Here is a 5,573-nt window from a genome sequence, read left to right as displayed (position 1 = left end):
TTGCTGCTGACACCACTCTCTTCAGTTACCCTTGGATAGCAAGAGAAACAGGAACCTCTAGAGTCACTAGATCCCCTCCTGAAGATAGGAAGGGACAGTCAATCACCAGAGCCTAGTTCTTCCCCAATACAGTGGCAGCCACTGTAGCTCCAACCAGTAGTTTAATTAGAGTTGTGATCAGGGCACCATCCCTGGATGGAGATTTTAAGGAGCCACAAGAGTGGCTGCACCAATATTCCTAGTTCTCCTCTTGCTATGGAGCTGAGGCAGGTCACTTTCCACTCAGAGGATGTTAAAAGTGTAGAATCAATTGTGACTCTGAATCAGTCTGGCTGTTGCCCTGATCCTGAAGTACTGCTATTATGGACAGTCAAGTTTAGAGTGCTTGCTTCTTGTAACCATGTTTCATTCCCATGCTCTTGCTCCTGCCAACACTACAGTGTGACCAATTTTTCTATCAACATTATGCATGCATAGTTGTTTTCCGGAAATGTAATAACTTTATAGTGCCTTCATAGGTCACAGAAATGAAAGGATGGAGGAATGGATGGCAGCAAACAAAGAAAAACTTTTGACTTTTTATAAACATTTATTAGGTGAAAAGGGAGTAACAATACAACAAAACAACATTGGATAGCCCACACAGGGGCCGAGGTGCCAAAGACAGAGCCTGGGACTAGCCCTCAAGGTCTGCTGACACAGTCTAAAACAAAAACATCCAGTACCACATCAATCCACTAAGGACCTTGCCAATACCCCAGGAGGAAGTGGGGGTCAGGGGATGGGGGGTAGGGAGCAGGGTAACTCAAAGACCAAATGCCCACCTTCAACGCTGCACAGCACCCCCTGAATGGCCTAATGTTCCTGGAAGGTGGACACAGTCCACTGAAGGACCACATGTTAGAACTCCAGTGACAGGCATGCCCAGAAGAGCTGCAAGGCGTTGTCTGAGCCACCCTGGCTAGCTGGTTCCTGCGGCTCTTGAGGGTGACCATCTTAGCTTAGCTGAGAAAGAAGTTGGACAGGCAGATGACCCTCCCATTGGCCACCTGGTATGCGAAGGAGAACAAGTAGGTCGCCTTTAAGAGGTCCAAGTCTAGTGCCTCGTGCAAAGTGCTGAGGGCAGCAAACAGCAGTGACAGCTAGGGGCATCCAAGGAAGGCATGGTGAAGATCCTCCTTCACTCCTCCTGGACAAAAGGGGCAGGCCATCATCACAGTTGGGTCCAAGTGGTGGCTGACAGTACTGTTTGCCAGTATCCCATTCAACAACTGCCATTGAAGGTCACCTTTTTTTTTTTTTTAGCAATGGGAGCCTTGTAAAATATTCGCCAGGTGAGGTGGGCCTGCATGAGTGCCGGTACCACCATGTGCCTCCACCACATCATGTCAAGATGAGTGGCAAGGATACAGGCATAGCAGACTTGAATCACCCACAGATACAGGGTCTTCTGGGAGAGAGCATCAAAGCAGATCCTGGTAGCACTGTCAGGAGGCACAGGAAGAGCCAGTAAGGTGCTGAGCCCACAATCTAGGTCACTATCCACAACCAGAAAAATTGGCAGCAGTGGAAAGGGCTTGCCCAAGACATTCCCTAGCAGGGAGTACTCTCCATACTCAGAGGTAGTCTTCTAGAACAGCTGCCACATATGCCAGGAGAATGGCCTGCACATGTCCTAGGAAGCAGGCAATGCAGTGGACCAAGCACATGACCAAGCAGGCAGCCAGAGCACTAGTGGACAGCCAGTCAGACCAGGCTGTGTCAAGCAGATGTCCCAGCCCAATGGTATGCAACCAGATGAAGGAGACAACACAGCTGCTAAAAGTGAGGCTTGGCAGCCACGCTGTAGACCCAGGTTATAGAACAGGAGCTCCTGCAGTAAGCAGAAAACTGGCCTGGGGCAGGAGGTGGAAGGCAGCCCACCAGGACCATGCCAGGCTTTGTTAGAAGGGTGGGAGGACACCCCAGTCAGGAAGGGTGGGATCCAGAAGGAAAAGCTCCCAGTCAAAACCAAGGCCCCCCCACCCAGTGCAAAAACACATGAGCTAGCTGCCACCAGGGAAAGAGGCCCTTGCAGTAGAAGAGCTTTTGGAGGGCCTGCAGGCAGAAGGCAGCCACCCTCCCCACTAGGTCAACTAAGCCCTGGTCCCTTCGGCCATCGGCAAATAAAGAACAAGTTGTGGGGGCCAATGATGCCCAACCCAGAAAAAGTCCATAAGCAGTCACTGGATCTTCTCAAGCAAGTTCGGTGGGGTGTCCAACAGGGTGTGCTGTTGCCACAGTGTCACAGCTGCCATGTTGTTGACAATGAGGACCCATGGCAGGAGAGTCTGGGCAGTTGCCAATGCCATTGCTGCAGGTGTGCCTTCACCTCAGCACCAAGGTCCTCCCAGTTCTGTGCTCAGAAGACCAATGGCCCAAGGAACACCCCAGGGCTTTGAGGCCTTCCCCATGCCAGGTGGAACCCCCCAGGCAAGTCTGGGGGGAGGAGGCTGACCCAAGGACTGAGAATTAGGGTGTCACTCTTGTTCCAGTTCACACAAGTCGAAGAGGCGTGCTCATAGGCACATTGACAGTTGACCAAAGACTGGAAGTCACCCCGGGTGCTAATAAAAACAGTCACATCATCCACATAAGCCATCACCCTGACCAACAGAAGGCCTGCTGAGCCAGAGGCTGATAGAAGGGTCAGGCCAGTCAGGCACCACTGCAGTGCGTTGAGTAAGGGCTCAATGGTCAAGGCGTAGAGCATTCCCAACAGAGGGCAGCCCTGGTGGATGCCCCTTCAAGCCACGAACAGTGCACAGAGCATGCTGTTCACTTTCAGAAGGTAAGAAATGTCCAGGTACACGAGCCAGAGGGTAGAAGTGAAGATAGGCCCAAAGCCAAAGGCTTCTAGGGTCCAATACAGATAGTCATGACTGATCCAGTCAAAGGCTTTCTCCTGGTCCAAGGACACAAGCCCAATGTTGAGAGAGAAGAGGTCTGCAGCTGTCTGCAGCTGTCAACAGGTCTCAAAGCAGGAACAGATTGTCCTGGATGGTCATGCCCAGCATGCATTAGCTCTGCTTAGGGCCAATGATCAAACCCATAATGATGCACAGCCGGTTGACCAAAGCCTTGGCTAGAATCTTGTAATCAGTGCACAGGAGGGACAGTGGCCACCAGTTCTTGATGTAGCCAAGGTCTCCTTTCCTGGGCAGCAGGATGAGAACCACTCGGTGGCAGCTGGCTGATATAGTCTAGTTTCCGAGACTCTCATGGCAGACATGTAGGAGGCAGAGGCTGAGAAGAGGCCAAAAGGTCTTTTAAAATTCAGCGGGCTGCCCATCAATGCCCAGGGCTTTGCCCAAGATGAGGCACCCAACAGCATCCATGAGTTCCTCCAATGACAGTTCTCACTCAAGACTGTCAGCCTCCAACAAGCAAAGCCTAGGGAGGCTGTCATGTAAGTGCCTAGCAGACTCTAGGCAGACTGGTTCAGCTATGAACAATTCCTGATAGAAGGCAATGGCATGGCATCAGACTTCAACAGGGTCTGAGTGTTTGTCCAACAGTGAGATGGTCAATAACCTTCCACACAATTCATCATTTCTTAAGGCTGAAGATGAAGTGAATTGGGATGTCAGTCTCTGCCAGTTCTTGGCAGCAGGCATGAAACCTCGCATCCTGGGCCAATCTCTCTCCCAGCTCCCATAGATGTTGTCTGTGGAGCTTAAGACACTTGAGCAGCCCCACAATACCACCAGCATCACACAGGGCCACCTCAAGCTGTGCCGCATCCTCCTCCAGCTCCCAAACATGGCAGCAGAGCTGCAGAACTGGTGACAAAATACTCTGATCTGCAACTGTTGACATTGAGAGAGCTGAAAGCTGTAGCAGCCATGCACAAAGGGTGTAGAAAGGGGGACAGGGAAAGCCAAATGACAGAGAAGCACCAGAGAAGAGCAAGGATGCAGGACAGGTAAAAAACCGGGCCTACAGCTCACCAGCTGGAACTTCCCATAACAGGCGCTCAACATTGCCCATGAACTTAGTGAAGTGAAAGCTATACTGCTGCATTCCCTGGATGGTCACCTGTGCAGCTCCCTAGTCAGGGGGATGGAGTGAATGGTTTTTTTTTTCATTTCTGGGCTTTTTTCTACTGGTAAGAATTTCAGAAAAATTCTTATCAAGAGAAATTAATTTTTGTCCATAGCTTTAGTGTGCCAGTCACTGATTTAAATGAACACACAGCATGTGTTATAGGTACCAAGTACCAAAGTGGAGGGAAGATTACAAGTGATATAAGAATTATTTGAGACACGGATGAGTATGTGTAAAAGAAGGCAAGCATGCATCTGTGTGTGTGCGTGTGTGCATGTTTCCTGCCAAAATGAGGTGATGAGTTTGAAAAGTGACAATTTAGTACATTAGTGTGATATTTGTTTTATTTTTCCAGAGACTCCAGATGCTGAGACACTTTTTTTTACCTCCTAGAAGATGACAGGATAGAAGAGGAAAACGAAATGTATTCAAACAAAAAAAATAAAAATTGCTTGTTTGCGAGCACAGTTCTTTCACTGATAGGGTTGAGATGAAGACAGATGTTGTACAAAAATGGCAAATGGTTGCAGGAGGAGTTACGTTCTTCTCAAGCTGAACAAAGAATATTATAAAAAAAATTAAAAAGAAGCATCCCTAAACTGCTTCACCTGCTTCTTTGTCTGAGAGCTTCTACCTACAGCCTTCCTTAGCACTCTCTCAAAGGGATCCACAAAAACTGCTTAGGCTTCTCAACAGTGAGCACTGCAGAGCCTAACTCTTAGGTATCTAGTCAATCAAAGGAATTTACCACATCCAAGTTAGATCCCCAGGCTCCCCATATAATACAGGTCCATAAAAAACAGAATGCTAAGCAGGGAGCACCCTAAGGTCGCCTACAGCAGCCAGTAGGAAATCCTGAAAACAAGGAAACACTTTCTAGAGTTTAGGATCTTATTGTGCTCTGTAGGGATACATATCACAGGTCTGATCCCTTCCCTTCAATCAGTCAATGAGAGGTAGATCTACCCTGAGGATTATTTCTGATATCCAAAGCCACCTACCTACAGTATAACTGAGCTCAGTGCTGGCTAATTTATCCTTCTGTAGTGAAATAAATGTTAAATAACTCTAAAATGACATAAAACCTTTCATTTAAACTGAAATGAAATTTACCCCACCAAGCAACAGGCAAAATTAACCTGCAGCTGAGGCTAGAGTGCTTTCATTTCATTTAATATAAGGTTCATTTAATCATTTAAGGTTAGGTTGGGAATCAATGCATTACAATGCAACCTACATTGTAGACATGCCTAGGCCTTTTTTCAAAACCCATGGAGAGGGCTCTTTTTTCTCTAAAAAATAGCAGGAGGCAATCTACACCTCACCCTTCATCCAATAGGTCAATGTTAGAGCACTCATCCAAGATGTGAGAGATCTTGGATGTGAGGAATCACTCCAATGGCTGGGGGATTTTTAACAGATATCTCCCACCTCCCAGAAAATTGCTAAAAGACAGTGAAAGGCAGAGGCAGAACAATGCAGTCTGG

At 48.1% G+C, this 5,573-nt stretch overlaps 1 pseudogene; it reads right to left on the bottom strand.

Annotated features, from left to right (window-relative positions):
- Positions 1-774: 774 nt before the first annotated feature.
- LOC149868142 (uncharacterized) lies at positions 775-1,709 on the bottom strand (annotated as a pseudogene).
- Between the last annotated feature and the right edge of the window lie 3,864 nt (positions 1,710-5,573).

This window comes from Crocodylus siamensis, chromosome 3 (assembly GCF_052110815.1).
Source record: "Crocodylus siamensis isolate JL-2025a chromosome 3, ASM5211081v1, whole genome shotgun sequence".
Lineage (NCBI taxonomy): Eukaryota > Metazoa > Chordata > Crocodylia > Crocodylidae > Crocodylus > Crocodylus siamensis.
The sequence above is the reverse complement of the archived record's forward strand: the minus strand, read 5'-3'. Positions and strand labels throughout refer to the sequence as shown.